The 21127-nt window shown below is 43.4% G+C and overlaps 1 non-coding gene across 1 annotated transcript; it reads right to left on the bottom strand.

Moving 5' to 3' along the window:
* On the bottom strand, nucleotides 12815-12886 carry TRNAC-ACA. The gene has a single exon. It is a non-coding gene; the product is annotated as a tRNA-Cys (tRNA).

Raw genomic sequence — 21127 nt, 5'->3', positions numbered from 1 at the left:
AGCCCGTGAAAAATATACCGTCCTTATAAATCCCCCAAATTAGCCAGATGCAGACACAGCCTTCAGAATTGTATACACCCACAACAGCTATATTTGGCACACTCTTTCCATAAAACTCTCTAGTCACTAGTCACGTATTAAAGATTATCACTCCTATCAGCTTACTCCCCCTCCTACACTCCCGAGAATAGTACAGGAAGAGACAGTCAGGTCTGGCTCAACCCCTTGCTAGGGCACTTTAAACAAGGTTATCAAAAAGCTTAATTTGTAGAATATAATCAGTGTGTGTGTGTATACTTAGTCACTCAGGCATGTCCGACTCTTTACGACCCGATAGACTGTAGCCCACCAGGCTCCTCTGCCCATGGAATCTTCCAGGCAAGAATACTAGAGAAGGTTACCATTTCCTACCCCAGATCTTCCCAACCCAGGGATCAAACCCATGTCTCTTGCATCTCCTGTACTGGCAGGCAGATTCTTTACCACTGTGTCACCTGGGAAGCTGTAGAATATAATCAATAACTAGCATTAAATCAGTAGACAGGCTGTTAAAGCTGAAGATTCTCTGTGCCATCAATGTCCCCATTTTTTCTTTCTTTCCTTCCTTTTTTTTTTCCCCCTGACTGCACTTCAAAGCATGCAGCACTTTAGTTCCCCCATCAGGGATCAAACCTGTGCTCCTTGCAGTGGGAGCGCAGAGTCTTAACCACTGGACCACCAGGGAAGTCCCCAAAGTCCTTCTCTTTTGAACATTCTCCACTTCACTTGTGGCTGTTGACAAGATCAGGAACCTTTCTGCTGGAGCTTCTCCCTATAGCTTCCACCAGTGACCTCTGAGCCACTTGTGCCTCTGACTCTTGTCTTGGACCACAGTTGCGGTCTCCACTTGTGAGTTCTGCTGTTTCAGGCACATTCTCAGTTGAGTATTCAGCAACTTTTAAATTTTGCAACCCACAGCCCACAGGCAGAACGCTCAAGTTCTAGGCGACAGGAAGTCCGAAACCTGTGCCTCAGTTCCCTCATGGTTCTCTTTTTCTCCTCTCCCATCCAATATATTGACCTTGCCTATTGTGGTTATTTGCAGGAAATGGAACTGACTTTAGGGTTGGTGCCCTTGGAAGATTCACCCCATCTCTCTTCTTCCTACTGATTCTGCGAAACTCCATCCTGCCCAACGATGCTGCTCAAACAGGATAGATAATGGCCACCCCAAGATATTCCTGGAACCTGAAAAGTGTTGCCTTATTTGGAAAAAGGGTCTTTGCAGGTGTGATTAAGTTAAGGATCACCCTGAATTATCAGTGAAGTGAAAGCCACTCACCTGTGTCTGACTCTTTGTGACCCCATGGACTGTAGCCTGCCAGGCTCCTCTGTCCATGGAATTCTCCAGGCAAGGATACTGGAGTAGGTAGCCATTTCCTTCTCCAGGGGATCTTCCTGACCCAGGGATCAAACCTGGGTCTCCTGCATTGCAGGCAGATTCTTAGCTGTCCGAGCTATAGGGCTAAAACATTATCAGTTCTCAGAGTGAGTCTTAAATCCAATCACAATTGTCTTTATAAAGAGCAGCAGGGGGGCATTTGACACTCAGAGAAGGTGATGTGAAAATGATTTGAAGCTACTGGCCTTGAAAACTAGAGGGCCACAGCCTGTTCTCAGGAATGCTGAAAGTCACTGGAAGCTGGAAAAGACACAGGACTGATTCTCCCACAGGGAAAGTGGCCCTGTGGAAACTGATTCCAACACAGTGAGACTGAATTCAGACTTCTGCTCACTGGAACAGTGAGAGAACCGTCCACTCTCCGGGTGATTGTTTTAGGCCACCCCTCATGTGGCCATTTGTTTTAGTAGGAAATGAATAGAGCAGCCACGCCTGAAGCATCTTTCCACTGCATCTCGCCCGCTGCTGCATGTTCGGTTTAACGCAAGTAATTCTGATGACTGACTCCCTTCTTCCTCTCTTTTCCAGGAAAGGAAGTCATTTTTGCCAACAACAGCATAGGTCATTTCCTAAGAATTCTTTAGAAATTTTAGGCTGCTGGATCGCTACTTTCTCTTCTTTGTTTTCTTTTACTCTAAATAATTCATGGAAAAGAAAGTACTGTTAAAGCTGGTATAGTTGGTACTCTCTCGACCAAAACTCTCTATTAATTAACCAATATCTCTAAGGTCTTCAATACAATGTTGGTCTTCAAAATGACACCCTTTAGACTCAGCAAAAGTTTGAAACCTTTTCCTAGACCCTAAAAGAAAGGTAAAATTTACCAATTTGTCTTATCTCTGGAAACGCATAGCCATATAACCTCTCTGGATTGTTGGGCATAGAGAGGGTCTTGAAACCAGAAGACTGATGGATTTTTTTTTAACCGACATTTTTTAAAATTTGCTATTTATTTATTTTTGGCTGTAGCTGGGCCCTCATTGCTGAGCAGACTTTTCTCTAACTGTGGCAGGCAGAGGCTACCCTTTAGCTGCAGTGCAGAAGCTTCTCATTGTAGTGACTTCTCTTGTTGCAGAGCACAGATTCTAGGGCACGTGGGCTCAGTACTTAGAGTTGCAGCCCTTGGGCTCAACTTCCCTGTGGCATGTGGGATCGCCCCGGACCGGGGATTAGACCCACGTCCCCTACTTCGGCAAGTGGACTCTTCACCACTGAGCCACCAGGGAAGCCCAGACTGGCAGATTTTAAAGAAACAGAAGAACAAAGGAGCTGTAGATCTTAATAGATCATCATAAAAGCTGAAGAATGAAGCTGGAGTGACAAGAGATGGTCAGAGAAGACTTGACGCAGGGTAAGGGTTGGCGCCATGTGGGCGATGTCAAAATCCTGGCGGAGAACGGAAGTACCTGAAGTAAGCTGATGGCAAAGGGCATTGGTGTCAGGAAGGCATGAAACTGGGAACTTGGGATGTTGGGTTGATCTTCCGCCTGGGCGCTGTTTTACCTAGAATGCGTGAATCCAGGCCATAGAGAGGAGGGAGGGAGGAGAAAGAAGCACTGTGACCAGGATTAAAAAAAAAAAGAAAAGCCTCAGTAAGTGAGGATATTGAAAGACACTAGGTCAAAGGAGGCAGGGGCCGGGGGAGGATTCAAAGGGGTTTTAAATAATGTGAAATGAATTAGAGAACTGAAAGTACGGAGAATTTCAAAAGAGACTGCTGCAAGCGTGGTAAGGAGGTTATTAATGAACTTCAGAAGAGCAGTTACCCCACATTAAAAAGCACCTTTCCATACTGTTCTTGTTCATGGGGTTCTCACAGCAAGAATAGTGGAGTGGTTTGCCATTCCGTCCTCCAGTGGACCACATTTTGTCAGAACTCTCCACTGTGGCCTGTCTGTCTTGGGTGGCCCTGTACAGCATGGCTCACTGAGTTACACGAGGCCCTTCCCCACGACAAGGCTGTGATCTCGACGTGCTGCAGTCCACGGGGGCGCAAAGAGTCGGACACAACTCAGTGACTAAACGACAAGAAGAAAAACTAGCGTTCTAGAGAATATCCTCTAAGTCCTTTCTCCTTCCTCTCCATTTCTAAAGGGGTTCAGGCTTTTGCCGCCTTGTTTGAAGATGGGTTTCCTGATTCTAACCTCACTTCCTTCCAGTCCTAGTTGCCACACTAGAAAAATTTCCCTTAAATGTATTGTGAGTATGTCACTCCTTTGGTCAAATCCTACAGGCAGAGAATCAAGCAAACTACCCCAAAGAAAGTGACCCAAGACCCTTCTCACTTACCTAAGACTGAGGAGTTTCCAGGAACGCAGGACTTTCAGTGCTAAAACTAGGAAAGTTCCAGGCAAATCAGGATGAACTGGCAACCCAGAGAATTAATTCGAAGAGAAAAATAAGTTTCCATTATTATCCAAAGATCCAGGCAGTTAATAAAGCTCATCAGAGTACTCCTTCATTCATACAAGGCCCATATCACCGGTAAATTTAAGACCAGAACATAAGTACAACGAAATCACAGAACCATAACACAAACAACTGCCAATATCTTACAATTGACTGGCTGACAGAATTTCCAAAGCAAAAGCTGAATTCCCAGAATCCAATTTTCACTGCATTTTATAATCTAGAACCACACTGATGTTACCAGTCACAAGGTGGTTATATCACTAAAAGTCCCACATCTCAGCAAACCAGGTTAATTGGTTACCCATGACCATATTGGCTTTTTTAGAAAACAAGAACAGAAGAGGAAAGAGAAATGTCTTTATAAACTTGGTTTCTCCAGATTTCCCATCAGTCTGTGATGGTTGTTGAGGTTTCATCTTCTACAAACTTAAAAACAATTTCTATCAAGAAAGTAATTGTAACAGTGTTGTGCTATTTAATGAAATACCAAAAAATTAACCATAAACACTACAATCAAAATAAGATAAATCTTACAAAAGAAACATACTCTTACCAGCACTCACACCCCCTGATATTTACTCAAATGAGTTGAAAATTGGTCTACACAAAAACCTGCACAGAAATATTTATAGATGCTTTATTTATAATTGCCAAAACTTGGAAGCAACCAACACGCCCAACAGGTGGACACATAAAGAAATTGTGGTACAGCCATACAGTGAAATATTATTTGACAGTACAAAGAAATGGGGATTCCCCAATGGCTCAAACAGTAAAGAATCTGCCTGCAATGCCAGAGATGTAAGAGACTGCGGTTCGATCCCTGGGTTGGGAAGATCCCCTGGAGGAGGACATGGTAATCCACTTCAATATTCCTGCCTGGAAAATCCCATAGACTGAGAGAAAAAAAATCTCTCTGCAGAAAGACTTGGAGGAAACCTAAATGTGTGTTACTAAATGAAAGCAGCCAGTCTCAATTGGCTGCAGGTGCATGATTCCAACTTTATGATATTCTGGAAAAGGCAAAACTATGGAGACAGTGAAAAAAAAAATCAGCAGTTACCAGGAGTCAGGGGAAAGGAAGGGATGAAAATGAGGGAGGAGCAGAGGGAATTTTTAGGTCAGTGAAACTATTGCATGAGACTGTAATTGTAGACATATGCCATTTATCAAAACTCAAAGAACGTACAGCACAAAGAGTGAACCCTTGTGTAAATTATGGGCTTTTGCTAATAACAATGTATCAACATTGACTTATCAACTGTAACAAATGTGCCACAATTATGCAAAATGTTAATAATAGGTAGGGGGACCTCGGGCCAGGATGGGAGTGGGGTGGTATATGGGAACTCTCTATATTCTGCAACATTTTTCTGCAAACTTAAAGGGCTCCAAAAAGCAATCCATTAATTTAAAACAAACAACAATAATTGACTCCATCCCTCAAATGTGGAGTCCATTGATTTATAATCAAATTGGATGCATATTTTTCCAGAATATTAAGCAGAAATCTGAGAATTTTACAGTGAGTTATCCATAAAGTGGAAAAATTGAATTATGAAAGTATTATTGAAGAATACTAAATGTGAAAAATTTCAGACATAGAAAACAAACTGATGGTTGCCAAAGGAGAACAGAAGAGGGGCGGGGAGGGATAAATTAGGAGCTTGGGATTAACAGGTATATACTACTATATACAAGGTAGACAGACAACAAAGTCTACTGCATAGCACAGGGAACTACATTCAGAGTCTGTAATAACACATAATGGAAAAGAATCTGAAAAAGAATATATATGTGTGTGTGTGTGCTCAGTCGTGTCCGACTCTGCGATCACATGGCCTGTAGCCCACCAGGTTCCTCTGTCGTGGGATTCTCCAGGCAAGAATCCTGGAGTGGGTTGCCATTCCCTTCTCCAGGGGATCTTCCTGACCCAGAAAGGAACCTGTGTCTCTTGCGTCTCCTGCACTGGTCGGTGGATTCTTTACTACTGCACCACCTGGGAAGCCCATAAATACATGCGTATATAACTGAATCACTTCGCTCTAATCTGAAACTAACACAACATGGTAAATCAACTATACTTCAATATAAAAATTAAAAAACAAAGTGAAACAAACATTAATATGCCAACATACTTAATGTCTTTTAAAGGGCAAAATTATAAATGGTAAGAACTTTGGAAAAATAAATTTGCAACAATATGATACCTGAAGGATTGGAAACTTCATTGTAAGAAAGGAGATTTTATATTCTTTTTTTGGCAGCATCACTTGGCTTTTGGGGTCTTAGTTTTGGGACCAGCAATTGAACTCTTTGCCCCCTACAGTGGAAGCACAGGGTACTAACCACTGGACTGCCAGGGAAGTCCCAGAGACCTTATGTTCCGATGAGGAAATAAGCAAACTTTCTAACAGAAATAATAGGCTACAAATACGAACGGTGGATTCACAAAGGAACAAATACAAATAGGCAATTAGCATTCAAACTGAGTAGGAAGCCAAAAAATAAAAAAGAAATCCCAATACTCACCTATCTGAAGGGTTTGGGCAGTGGGCACTCTCCTAAGCTATTAGTTCTTTTTTTTTTTTTCCCCATTTTATATATTTATTTATTTATTTAAATATACATTGATTTATTTTAATTGGAGGTTAATTAATTTACAATGTTCTTTTTTATTTTATTTAACTGATTTATTTATTTCTGGCTGTGCCGGGTCTACATTGCTGGGCTGGCTTTGCTCTCGTTGTGGCGTTTGGCTTCGCTCTCGTTGCAGCGCATGCGCTTCTCACCGGGGTGGCTCCTCTTGTTGCAGAGCGTGGGCTCTAGGCAGGCAGGCTTCAGCAGCCGCAGCACATGGGTGCAGCAGTTCAGCTCGTGGGCTCTGGAGCGCGGGCTCAGTAGTTGTGCTGCATGAGCTCAGTTGCTCCACGGCACGTGGGATCTTCCCAGACCGGGGATTGAATCCGTGTCTGCTGCATTGGCAGATGGATTCTTTACCACCGAGCCCCCAAGGAAGCCCATGCACTGATTGTTCTTGTATAAATGACTAAGACCTTTCCTGGGCGATTTTTCAGCATACGTCAAAAACCTTAAAATATGTATTCTCTTTGACTAGCACGTCTACCTTCAGGAATTTATTCTTGGGAAATAATTCAGCAGAACTAGCAATGTACCATGATTTATATTACAATCTTAATTATAATAGGAAGAGCGAATATGAAATAATCTAAATCTAAGACACTGATAGAATAAATGTTAGGATAGCATTCAAGGTAATAATGTAAATTTATCAAACATGCTAAGGAAATATTTTATAATTCATTGACATGAAAAGATCTCTACACCATACTGTCAAATTATAAAATGTTTCCAGTCTATGTCAAATGAGCTCATTTACACAAACCTGAGAGGCAGTGCTATTTAATGGGCCGAATCCAAGGCAGACCTGCACTCAGAGCTCTGAGATCTGCCACTTACTGGCAGCAAAAGCTAGGGCACATCATATCACCCATCAATGCCTTACCTCCTCACAGGGAATTCAGGATGGTAACAACATCTCCCCCTTAGGGAGGCTGTGAAAATTAAGAGAAATAACTTAAGCAAAATTGTCAGTTCAGTTCAGTTCAGTCGTTCAGTCATGTCTGATTCTTTGCAACCCCATGAACTGCAGCACGCCAGGCCTCCCTGTCCATCACCAACTCCCGGAGTTCATCCAAACTCACGTGCATTGAGTCGGTGATGCCATCCTGCCCATCTCATCCTCTGTTGTCCCCTTCTCCTCCTGCCCCCAATCCCTCCCAGCATCAGAGTCTTTTCCAGTGAGTCAACTCTTCCCATGAGGTGGCCAAAGTATTGGAGTTTCAGCCTCAGCATCAGTCCTTCCAATGAATACCCAGGACTGATCTCCCTTAGGATGGACTAGTTGGATCTCCTTGCAGTCCAAGGGACTCTCAAGAGTCTTCTCCAACACCACACTTCAAAGGCATCAATTCTTCGGCGCTCAGCCTTCTTCACAGTCCAACTCTCACATCCATACATGACCACTGGAAAAACCATAGCCTTGACTAGACGGACCTTAGCCGGCAAAGTAATGTCTCTGCTTTTGAACATACTATAGGTTGGTCATAACTTTTCTTCCAAGGAGTAAGCGTCTTTTAATTTCATGGCTGCAGTCACCATCCACAGTGATTTTGGAGCCCAAAACAATGAAGTCTGACACCGTTTCCACTGTTTTCTCATCCACTTGCCATGAAATGATGGGACCGGATGCCATGATCTTCATTTTCTGAATGTTGAGCATTAAGCCAGCTTTTTCACTCTCCACTTTCACTTTCATCAAGAGGCTTTTTACTTTCTCTTCACTTTCTGCCATAAAGGTGGTGTCCTCTGCATATCTGAGGTTATTGATATTTCTCCCAGGAATCTGGATTTCAGCTTGTGCTTCTTCCAGCCCAACATTTCTCATGATGTACTCAGCATAGAAGTTAAATAAGCAGGGTGACAATATACAGCCTTGATGTACTCCTTTTCCTGTTTGGAACCAGTTTGTTGTTCCATGTCCAGTTTTAACTGTTGCTCCCTGACCTGCATACAGATTTCTAAAGAGGCAGGTCAGGTGGTCTGGTACTCCCATTTCTTTCAGAATTTTCCACAGGTCATTGTGATCCACACAGTCAAAGGCTTTGGCATAGTCAATAAAGCAGAAATAGATGTTTCTCTGGAACTCTCTTGCTTTTTCAATAATCCAGTGGATGTTGGCAATTTGATCTCTGGTTCCTCTGCCTTTTCTAAATCCAGCTTGAACATCTGGAGGTTCATGGTTCACATATTGCTGAAGCCTGGCTTGGAGAATTTTGAGCATTACTTTACTAGCATGTGAGATGAGTGCAATTGTGCAGTAGTTTGAGCATTCTTTGGCATTGCCTTTCCTTGGGATGGAATGAATACTGACCTTTTCCAGTCCTGTGGCCACTGCTGAGTTTTCCAAACTTGCTGGCATATTAAGTGCAGCACTTTCACAGCATCATCTTTCAGGATTTGAAATAGCTCCACTGGAATTTCATCACCTTCACTAGCTTTATTCGTAATGCTGCTTTTTAAGGCCGACTTGACTTCACATTCCAGGATGTCTGGCTCTAGGTGAGTGATCACACCATCATGATTGTCTGGGTTGTGAAGCTCTTTTTTGTACAGTTCTTCTGTGTATTCTTGCCACCTCTTCTTAATATCTTCTGCTTCTGTTAGGTCCATACCATTTCTGTCTTTTATTGAGCCCATCTTTGCATGAAATGTTCCCTTGGTATCTGTAATTTTCTTGAAGAGATCTCTAGTCTTTCCCATTCTGTTGTTTTCCTCTATTTCTTTTTATTGATCACTGAGGAATGCTTTCTTATCTCTCCTTGCTATTCTTTGGAACTCTGTGTTCAGATGCTTATATCTTTCCTTTTCTCCTTTGCTTTTCACTTCTCTTCTCTTCACAGCTATTTGTAAGGCCTCCTCAGACAGCCATTTTGCTTTTTTGCATTTCTTTTCCATGGGGATTGTCTTGATCCCTGTCTCCTGTACAATATCACGAACCTCCATCCATAGTTCATCAGGCACTCTATCTATCAGATCTAGGCCCTTAAATCTATTTCTCACTTCCACTGTATAATCATAAGGGATTTGATTTAGGTCATATCTGAATGGTCTAATGGTTTTCCCTACTTTCTTCAATTTGAGTCTGAATTTGGTAATAAGGAGTTCATGATCTGAGCCACAGTCAGCTCCTGGTCTCATTTTTGTTGACTGTATAGAGCGTCTCCATCTTTGGCTGCAAAGAATATGATCAGTCTGATTTCGGTGTTGACCATCTGGTGATGTCCATGTGTAAAGTCTTCTCTTGTGTTGTTGGAAGAGGGTGTTTGCTGTGACCAGTGCATTCTCTTGGCAAGACTCTACTAGCCTTTGCCCTGCTTCATTCTGTATTCCAAGGCCAAATTTGCCTGTTACTCCAGATGTTTCTTGACTTCCTACTTTTGCATTCCAGTCCCCTATACTAAAAAGAGCATCTTTTTTGGGTGTTAGTTCTAAAAGGTCTTGTAGGTCTTCATAGAACTGTTCCACTTCAGCTTCTCAGCATTACTGGTTGGGGCATAAGTTTGGATCACCATGATATTGAATGGTTTGCCTTGAAAATGAACAGAGATCATTCTGTCATTTTTGAGACTGCATCCAAGTACTGCATTTCAGAATCTTTTGCTGACCATGATGGCTACTCCATTTCTTCTAAGGGATTCTTGCCCACAGTAGTAGGTATAATGGTCATCTGAGTTAAATTCACCCATTCCAGTCCATTTTAGTTCGCTGATTCCTAGAATGTCGACGTTCACTCTTGCCATCTCTTGTTTGACCACTTCCAATTTGCCTTGAGTCATAGACCCGACAGTCCAGGTTCCTATGCAATATTGTTCTTTACAGCATTGGACCTTGCCTCTATCACCAGTCACATCCACAACTGGGTATTGTTTTTGCTTTGACTCCATCCCTTCATTCTTTCTGGAGTTATTTCTCCGCTGATCTCCTGTAGCATATTGGGTACCTACCGACCTGAGGAGTTCCTCTTTCAGTATCCTATCATTTTGCCTTTTCATACTGTTCACAGGGTTCTCAAGGCAAGAAAACTTAATTGGTTTGCCATTCCCTTCTCCAATGGACCACATTCTGTCAGACCTCTCCACCATGACCCGTCCATCTTGGGTGGCCCCACATAGCATGGCTTAGTTTCACTGAGTTAGAAAAGGCTGTGGTCCATGTGATCAGATTGGCTAGTTTTCTGTGATTATGGTTTCAGTATGTCTGCCCTCTGATGCCCTCTCTCAACACCTACCATCTCACTTGGGTTTCTCTTACCTTGGACATGGGGTATCTCTTCATGGCTGCTCCAGCAAAGTGCAGCCACTGTGCCTTACCTTGGACGAGGTCACCCCTCCTGACCTTGAATGTGGAGTAGCTCCTCTCAGCCCTCCTGTGCCTGCGCAGCCTCTGCTCCTTGATTGTGGGGTTGCTCCTCTCAGCCGCTCAGTTGTGTCCGACTCTTTGTGACCCCATGGACTGTAGCCTACCAGGTTCCTCCGTCCATGGAATTTTCCAGGCAAGAATACTGGAGTGGGTTACCATTTCCTTCTCCAGGGGATCTTCCCCACCCAGGGATTGAACCCAGGTCTCCCTCATTGTAAGCAGATATTTTACCATCTGAGCCACCAGGGAACCTACAAAGTTGTCAGTAATGGCAAAGAAAATTGTCTGGAATAATTACTAAAATGTTAATAATGCTTGCCTTTGGATGGTGGGTTTTGGTGTGATTTATAGTGGCCTAGTTTATTTTGGGGGCTCCAAAAATCACTGCAGATGGTGACTGCAGCCATGAAATTAAAAGACGCTTACTCCTTGGAAGGAAAGTTATGACCAACTTAAATAGCATATTAAAAAGCAGAGACATTACTTTGCCAACAAAGGTCTATCTAGTCAAGGCTATGGTTTTTCCAGTGGTCATGTATGGATGTGAAAGTTGGACTGTGAAGAAAGCTGAGTACCAAAGAATTGATGCTTTTGAACTGTGGTGTTGGAGAAGACTCTTGAGAGTTCCTTGGACTGCAAGGACATCCAACCAGTCCATTCTAAAGGAGATCAGTCCTGTGTGTTCATTGGAGGGACGGATGTTGAAGCTGAAACTCCAATACTTTGGCCACCTGATGTGAACAGCTGACTCATTTGAAAAGACCCTGACGCTGGGAAAGATTGAGGGTGGGAGGAGAAGGGGACGACAGAGGATGAGATGGTTGGATGGCATCATCGATTCAATGGACATGAGTTTGGCTAAACTCCGGGAGTTGGTGATAGACAGGGAGGCCTGGCGTGCTGAGGTTCATGGGGTCGCAGAGTCGGACACAATTAAGCAACTGAACTGAACTGAACTGAACTGAACTGAAGCCTTCTTTTATATTTCCTGTATTTAATTAAAACATATATACATGAACTTATTAGATTTACTTCAAAAAACCCAACAAAACCACTTTTTTATTAATACAAAGGAAAAAAGACTAATATATATATTATTGCTATACTACAGCGAGAATACATTTACTTATTACTTATGGAACTTTGAAAAAACAAACTGCCCGGATATAGACTAAAATATCACAAGCAATTAATCTCTGGATGATAGGATTCTAGATGACTTATTTCCTTTGGTATAATTTTTCTCTATTTTCTAAGCTCACACATTGCACAGATAAAACTTGTGTAATAAAAAATATATATACAGAAAAAATAATGATGTAGGTTGTTTATCAATGTTGAATAGTTTCATAAATGGATTACTAAGTGAAAAAAATATAAAACAAAATGTAGGGACTTCCCTGGTAGTACAGTGGATAAGAATCTGCCTGCCAGTGTAGGGGACAGGGGTTCGATCCCTGTACGGGAAGATTCCACTCGCCACGGACCATCTAAGCCCGTGCCCCACAACTACTGAGTCCACACTCTAGAGTCTGGGAGCCTCAACTACTGAGGCTCTTGTGCCCCAGAGAAGCCACTGCAATGAGAGGCCCACGCCCTGCAACAAGACCCAATGCAGCACGCCTCCAAGACGGATTGGCTACTCGATTTGCATTTGTGTTAGTGTCAGCCGTACAGCAAAGTGCATCAGTTGTACAGAAACACATATCCACCTTTTTTCAGATTCTTTCCCCATACATGTCATTAACAGAGAACACTGCTTATCTTTAAGTGGTTGAATTATGGCTAATATTTGTTCTATGTTGTATTTTTTTAATATTCTGCCTTAAGAAAGAAAGTTGCTCACTCGTGTCCAACTCTTTGTGACCCCATGGACTGTAGCCTACCAGGCTCTTCCGTCCATGGGATCTTCCAGGCAAGAATACTGGAGTGGGTTGCCATTTCCTTCTCCAGGGGATCTTCCCGACCCAGGGATTGAACCTGGGTCTCCTGCATTGTAGGCAGACACTTTACCATCTGAGCCACCAGGGAAGTCCAATATTCTGCATTAGTCATTTATAAATTCTATAATGAGATAGAAATATTACTAAATAAGAAAAGTCAGAAGTGCATAAATGATAGAATAAGAGATTATTTGGGTTAGGACCCCCATAGGTTTTCATATTAAAATATCAGATCATGTGTTAGAATAACAATATAGTTCCTATAACTGAAACATCAGTTCGGTTCAGTTCAGTCACTCAGCCGTGTCCGACTCTTTGTGACCCCAGAAAATGCAGCACGCCAGGCCTCCCTGTCCATCACCAACTCCCGGAGTTCACTCAAACTCACATCCATCGAGTCGGTGATGCCATCCAGCCATCTCATCCTCTGTCATCCCCTTCTCTTTCTGCCCCCAATCCCTCCCAGCATCAGAGTCTTTTCCAATGAGTCAACTCTTTGCATGAGGTGGCCAAAGTATTGGAGTTTCAGCTTTAGCATCAGTCCTTCCAAAGAACACCCAGGACTGATCTCCTTTAGAATGGACTGGTTGGATCTCCTTGCAGTCCAAGGGACTCTCAAGAGTCTTCTCCAACACCACAGTTCAAAAGCATCAATTCTTCAGCACTCAGCTTTCTTCACAGTCCAACTTTCACATCCATACATGACCACAGGAAAAACCATAGTCTTGACTAGACAGACCTTTGTTGGCAAAGTAATATCTCTGCTTTTTAATATGCTATCTAAGTTGGTCATAACTTTTCTTCCAGAGAGTAAGAGTCTTTTAATTTCATGGCTGCAATCACCATCTGCACTGATTTTGGAGTCCAAAAAAATGAAGTCTGACACTGTTTCTACTGTTTCCCCATCTATTTGCCATGAAGTGATGGGACCAGATGCCATGATCTTCGTTTTCTGAATGTTGAGCTTTAAGCCAACTTTTTCACTCTCCTCTTTCACTTTCATCAAGAGGCTTTTTAGTTCCTCTTCACTTTCTGCCATAAGGGTGGTTCCATCTGCATATCTGAGGTTATTGATATTTCTCCCAGCAATCTTGATTCCAGCTTGTGTTTCTTCCAGCCCAGCGTTTCTCATGATGTACTCAGCACAGAAGTTAAATAAGCAGGGTGACAATATACAGCCTTGACATACTCCTTTTCCTATTTGGAACCAGTTTGTTGTTCCATGTCCAGTTCTAACTGTTGCTTCCTGACCTGCATATAGGTGTCTCAAGAGGCAGGTCAGGTGGTCTGGTATTCCCATTTCTTTCAGAATTTTCCACAGTTTATTGTGATCCACACTGAAACATAAAACGGAGTAAACAAGCAAAAGCAAAACTGTTCTCTGAATGTATGCAGAAACAATAAAGTTAAAGTTGTGCGTTCTGATACTCACAGTCTAGGGTAAGTTCAACACCTGTGCAGACAGCCTGCCTCCCAGAGACTTGCACCTAAACACCACTGTGAACGATTAATAGCAGAACTAACAATTCTCAACACTGGCATCTCTCTCCCCTAGGTCATTCACAAATCTCCTTCATTCCTGGAGATTAAATACCTTTCCAGGGTCCTAGACTCATGCCATTGCTTCCGCATTTCCAGCTCCTCACATGTAAATTAGGTGAGGGGCAACCCTGTCCAAGAAGACAGACTTTATTTTAGAGAAGGTATATGCCTCACACTGGGCTTTATATTTTTTTCAAATTCCAGGCTCCTGCTGATGAAAATATTCTAGTCCCAGGAGTGAATGCGAGCCCAGGCTGGGTCCTGCTGCCACCACGAGGAAGGAATTTGCACCAGTGTGCAGCTGCATTTTTTGTAGTCTCAGCCTTCACTGCTGTCAGAAATAATAGTTCCCCATCTCAGCCTGGGCTTCCCAGGGGGCTCAGTGATAAAGAATTCGCCTGTCCATGCAGGAGATGCGGCAGACTTGGGCTCGATCCTGGGACGGGAAGATCTCCTGGAGGAGGAAATGGCAACCCACTCCAGTATTCTTGTCTGGAAAATTTCATGGGCAGAGGAGCCTGGCGGGTTACAGTCCTGGGGTCGCAAAGAGCTGGACACAACTGAGGGACAGCACACACACACATCTCTGTCTACTGATGCTCACCAGCTGAAGCTTTGAGCAAAATCCCCTCTCGACAAGAATCCCACCTATGAAATCCCACCTCAGAAATCCTAGTCCCCTGTGTGACCACACCAAATGCTAATTACATACAGTTGGGTGGAGGCAGTCTGACCAGAACCTTGCATCATACATGGGCCACACACGCATCTCACCGAACACATACACAAAGGACCTCTGGCCCAATGCCCAGTCTTTATGACCAGCTCATGCTGGCCCCAAATCCTATCAGGCCTCTGGCTCAGCAGCTGGGCAGGACAATATGGACTCCCCCAGGAATTTTTGCCCTTCTGGAACCAGACACTCATCACAGGCAAAGAAGAGGTAACAAAATAAAAGCATTATAAGAGCTAACCAAAGCTGAGAGTCACCAGAGGCGACTGATGGGGGAAAATGTTCTCTCAGCCCACTTTCCTTTACAATGACTTCATTCCTCTGACAGAATCTCCCACAGAATGGCTCTTTTCTCTAAAATACCTATTTTGTTCTAGATTGACACCAGCTCCTTTTGCGTTGGAACGAAGGATGGAAACCTTGAGCTCCCCCTGGAGGCAGGCATGTGCTAGTAAGCGTCGCCGTGGACCGGGGCTCCTGACCCACTCTACCCAGTTCCTCTTAGCAGCCAGCTCGGTTAACACGGTTGCTGACTTTTGCGCATTTAAAGTCAGCTTCTAGGTGACCTGCCTATAGCCTCCACGACGTCTGCCCGGGGCTTCCACCCTGTCTGTATTTTGGCTACTCCAGTCGCTTGCGCAGTTGCACATCAAACAGCGCACCCTGTTTCCCAGGTCTGTGTTCTCCTCTAATTTGTTCTTGTTCAGTCACTTAGTCGTGTCCAGCTCTTTGTGACCCCATGGGCTGCAGCCCTCCAGGCTTCCCTGGCTGGTTGGATGATGCCATCCAACCATCTCATCCTCTGTCTCCTCCTCTGATAGAAACACTTTGTTAATCTTATGATTCTACTGGACATCTCCCCAACGCTTCCCTTCCTTTGTATCCTTGTTATTATTCGTCACATTACCTGGAATTCTTTTCCTTACCCTCAGCCCTTACCTCATTTCTGAAAATCTTTTTCATCTCTTAAAAGCCCAAGTCCCAAGATACGATCCTCACACAGACCTCTGAAATCCTGTAGAACCTGTTTACAAAGCCCTTGAGTATGCTACTGTGTATTTTAGTTATCTTTGTATAGCTTATCTTACTGTATCCAACCAAATGCCCAAGAGGATGACTAGTGTGCAGAAGATGGTCCTTAGATAAATACTGAATTCGGTTGTTGAAGGATGATTTCAAACATCCCATTTTTAAAGAATAGAGAAAATCACACTTTTAAAAAAGTTTTTGGGAAGAGAGAGAAAGAAGAGAAAAGGGACCAATGAAGATAAATGTCTTGAGAATCTCAGTCTATTGTGGAAAGAGCGTTGGATTGAAAATCAAGAACATGGGCTCTAATCTGACGTGGCTGTTAATGAACTAAGTGACCACTGAACTATCCTCTAAAGATCCAAGGCCGTGGGTTTTATGTACTCTAGTTTATCATCGCACTGAAACTGACTGACCATCTCCCTATTTAAGCACACTGGTAGCTGACTAAACAAGATACCATTCAAATTAGCCTACAACAGAGCCTAGCAAAACAGGTGTGATAATAAATGGTAGCTGTTCTTTTTTCCCCCACACATGATGGGAACATTCTGTAACTTTCTCAGTTTTAAGAAGGAAAAAGTTTGCCTTTACCCATCGAGGATGGATGCATACAAAACTACATGCCTGAAAAAATGGTAATAAAGAACAGTACACTTGTTTAATCAAAAATATTGCTGAAATATTTGTCTTCCCCTCTGGATATGTACTTTATGGAAGAACTTTCAGTGGCTGGTCTCTCATTAGGCTGAAATTATTTTCTTATCATTTTTTCCTCTAGGTCTTGCCATATGTCATTGTAGGTAGAAGCTTCCATTGCAGCAAATAAAGGGAAACAGAAAAAGAGCTATGCCAAAACAAATTCTCAGTCAACTACATCATAGTCTGGGAAGATGTGGAAAATCATTTGACAAGATTCTAAAACAGTAAGCAAGAAAAGAGAAAGGTAACACTTCGAAGCCAATGAAACAAAATGGAAAAGAACTTAAGATATGCCAGGAAAATAAACAGATTTTGAGGGATTAAACTAAGTTTCTGGAACCTAGAACAACTGCAGAAATTCAGATTAATACATGTAGTAGCAATTCCTTTAGAGAAGGCAATGGCACCCCACTCCAGTACTCTTGCCTGGAAAATCCCTTGGACAGAGGAGCCTGGTGGGCTGCAGTCCGTGGAGTCGCGAAGAGTCAGACACGACTGAGCGACTTCCCTTTGACTTTTCACTTTCATGCATTGGAGAAGGAAATGGCAACCCACTCCAGTGTTCTTGCCTGGAGAATCCCAGGGACGGTGGAGCCTGATGGGCTGCCGTCTATGGGGTCACACAGAGTCGGACACGACTGAAGCGATTTAGCAGCAGCAGCAGCAGCAGCAGCAGCAGCAGCAGCAGCAGCAGCAGCAGCAGCAATTCCTTTAGAGAAGATTTTATAAGGTGACAAATTCTATTTATGGGACTTTTAGAATTCACTAAACATTTAGTTCTTTTGATTTCTGAAATGCTGAGTAAATTTCAATATTTTTCTATGCTGCTTTCCTGACTTTATTTAAGAGAATTCCAAACTATCACTGTCCTGCAAATAAGTGATGTTCTTCTGAGTCCTCTGTGCCATGTGGATGCTGTCTCCTCCTCCCAGAGTCTTTCTTCCTCCCTCATTCTTCAAAACTCAAATCTCTGGGAAGACCTCCAAGACTCCAGTCAGCAAAGCATGTTGCTCCCACTGTCATCCTTCAGTCTCGGCTCAAAGCTCTATTGTTTTCACAATCACCTGGGCTCTGGCTGTGTGAGAGCAGGTGCACGAAATTGGGATCAGTGTGGAAAGTGACAAGGAAACTGATTAGAATGGCAGTGCTCAGTTATGAGAAGGTAGATGCCTTACTTTATTGGGCATTTAATATATACTATGATCTCATTTTTTTGGAAAAAAAAAAAAAACTTTATAAAATGTTTTCTCCTGATGCTGCTCTGAGTGTATTCGGAGTGGCTCTTCATATAAGCCAAATTGTGGGGGAATATATCTGGAGGAGGAGGGTACTGAACTAGGAGGGTGGAGATGAAGAATGCTCAGGCTCAGAAGACTTTATAATAAGCAAGGTCTAAGTTTACCCACTCCCACGTCTTCACTTAGTAATCCTCCTACAGTTCTTCAGATTTCAGCTTCCTTAGGAAAGCATCCCATGTTGTTTCTAATGAGAACAATCATAGCATCTTGTACCTCTCACAGCATTTATCATAGTTGTAAATCTACCTGTATATAAGATTCTTTGACGGGCGTCTGAGTCTACCACTAGGTTCATGAGAGGGAACACTCATCTGATTTTACTCACCATTGTTCCCTAGGCCCTATCATAGAGCCTGGCATATATGGGATTTCAACACTTGTAGAGTAAATAACTATTGTTGCACAAAAGGACTGTAGGGTAGTGAAGTGAAAGTCACTCAGTCGTGTTCAACTCTTTGTGACCCCATGGACTATATAGTCCATAGAATTCTCCAGGCCAGAATACTAGAGTGGGTAGCCTTTCCCTTCTCCAGGGGATCTTCCCAACCCAGGGATCGAACCCAGGTCTCCCGCACTGCAGGCTGATTCTTTAAAATCTAAGCCACCGAAAGGAGGGTAAAGGGCATTGAAAGAGATTTAAAGGGGCTGCTTACAGTAGCTTAGCATATTGCTCGTTATCAGTGACAGAATGTTACAGGTATGAGGACTAGGCGAGAGAGGCTTTTTTCCTCTTTGACCACGCTATGCAGCACGTGGGATCTTAAGGTTCCCAACCAGAGGATGAACCCATGCCCCCTGCAGTGGAAGCATGGAGTCTTAGTGACTGGGCCACGAAGGAAGTCTCGTGAGAGGCTTACTTCTTCCTGACTCTGTGTATGTTGATGTCTTTTCTAACTCTCTGACACTAACTGGGAGTCCAACAGTTGCAACTCTAACACTATCCACTTGGAATCAACATCAAGTTCCACAAGTTAGGGCTTCCCAGGTGGCACTAGTGATTTTAAAAACACTAACCCTCCTGCCAATGCAGGAGACATAAGAAATGTGGGTTTGATCCCTGAGTCGGGAAGATCCCCTGGAGAAGGGCATGACAACACACTCCAATATTCTTGCTGGAGAGCCCCATGGACAGAGGGCTCTGGCAGGCTACAGTCCATACAGTTGCAAGGAGTTGATCATGACTGAAGCAACTTAACACGCACATCCACAAATTAAAGGGCTCACTCCCACATGACAGGCCCCACTTTCAGACGCCGATTGCACGTCTCTGGCCATTCATGCTTCTGATCCATTGGATATAGATCAAGGATCACTGTGACCCCCTCCTCAGGTTGGATGCTTCACTAGAATTGCTCAGAGCACTTAGGAAGACACTTTACTTACATTTACAGACTGGTTACAAATAGGAAAAGAAGTACGTCAAGGCTGTATATTGTCACCTTGCTTATTTAACTTCTATGCAGAGTACATCATGAGAAACGCTGAGCTGGAAGAAACACAAGCTGGAATCAAGATTGCCGGGAGAAATATCAATAACCTCAGATATGCAGATGACACCACCCTTATGGCAGAAAATGAAGAAGAACTAAAGAGCCTCTTGATGAAAGTGAAAGAGGAGAGTGAAAAAGTTGGCTTAAAGCTCAACATTCAGAAAACGAAGATCACGGCATCTGGTCCCATCACTTCATGGAAAATAGATGGGGAAACAGTGGAATCAGTATCAGACTTCATTTTTTTGGACTCCAAAATCAGTGCAGATGGTGACTGCAGCCATGAAATTAGAAGACGCTTACTCCTTGGAAGAAAAGTTATGACCAACCTGGATAGCATATTCAAAAGCAGAGACATTACCTTGCCACCAAAGTCCATCTAATCAAAGCTATGGTTTTTCCAGTAGTCATGTATGGATGGGAGAGTTGGACTGTGAAGAAAGCTGAGTGCTAAAGAATTGATGCTTTTGAAGTGTAGTGTTGGAGAAGACTCTTGAGAGTCCCTTGGACTCCAAGGAGATCCAACGAGTCCATTCTGAAGGCGATCAGTCCTGGGTGTTCTTTGGAAGGACTGATGCTAAAGCTGAAACGCCAGTACTTTGGCCACCTCATGCAAAGAGTTGACTCATTGGAAAAGACTCTGATGCTGGGAGGGATTGGGGGCAGGAGAAGGGGATGACCGAGGATGAGATGGCTGGATGGCATCACTGACTCGATGGACATGGGTTCGAGTGAACTCCAGGAGATGGTGATAGACAGGGAGGCCTGGCGTGCTGCAATTCATGGGGTTGCAAAGAGTCAGATACGACTGAGTGACTGAACTGAACTGAACTGAACTGGCTTATTAAAAGGATATGAGCAGTCAAATGAAGGGGTCCATAATGCAAGGTCAGGAAGAGTCCCAGTGAAACAGGAGGGAAGGGGGCAGGCACAACCTTTAAAAGAATGACATATCCATAGGACATGACAAAAACTGGTTAGAATCAACTAGGTCGGAGAAGGTGGAAGGTTGGACTTCCAGTAGTCCTCGAGCCTTATAATGCATTATAATACCACGAGCATTGTAATACATTAGCTAAATGGCACACCCACCAGTGCCAAGACGGTTCTCAGGCCAACCAGGTAGGGCCAAAAAGAGCGTGGTAGCTCAATTCCTGGAATTCCCTGCCCCTTCTCCAAAATAGTTGGGATAATCCTCCCACTCATTAGCCTATGAAATTACCCAGTCCATAAAAACTAACTTCCCCCATGTTTCAGCACCTCTCAGCTTTGGAGATGGTCCATATTCTGTCTGTGGGGTGTCTTTCTCTCTAAATAAATCCCCTTTTTACCTATCACTTTGTTTGACTGAATTTTTTCTTTTGGCTGTCCTGGGTCTTCACTGCAGTGCGCAGGCTGGTCTAGTTGCAGCGTGTAGGCTTAGTTGCCCTGAAGCACATTGGATCTCAGTTCCCCAGCCAGGGATCCAACCCACGTCCCCTGCATTGCAAGGCAGATTCTTAACAACTAGACTACCAGGGAAGTCCCTCTCACTG

Source organism: Capra hircus, chromosome 29 (assembly GCF_001704415.2).
Source record: "Capra hircus breed San Clemente chromosome 29, ASM170441v1, whole genome shotgun sequence".
Lineage (NCBI taxonomy): Eukaryota > Metazoa > Chordata > Mammalia > Artiodactyla > Bovidae > Capra > Capra hircus.
Note: the sequence above shows the minus strand (reverse complement) of the source record. Positions and strands in the feature narration are given on the sequence as shown.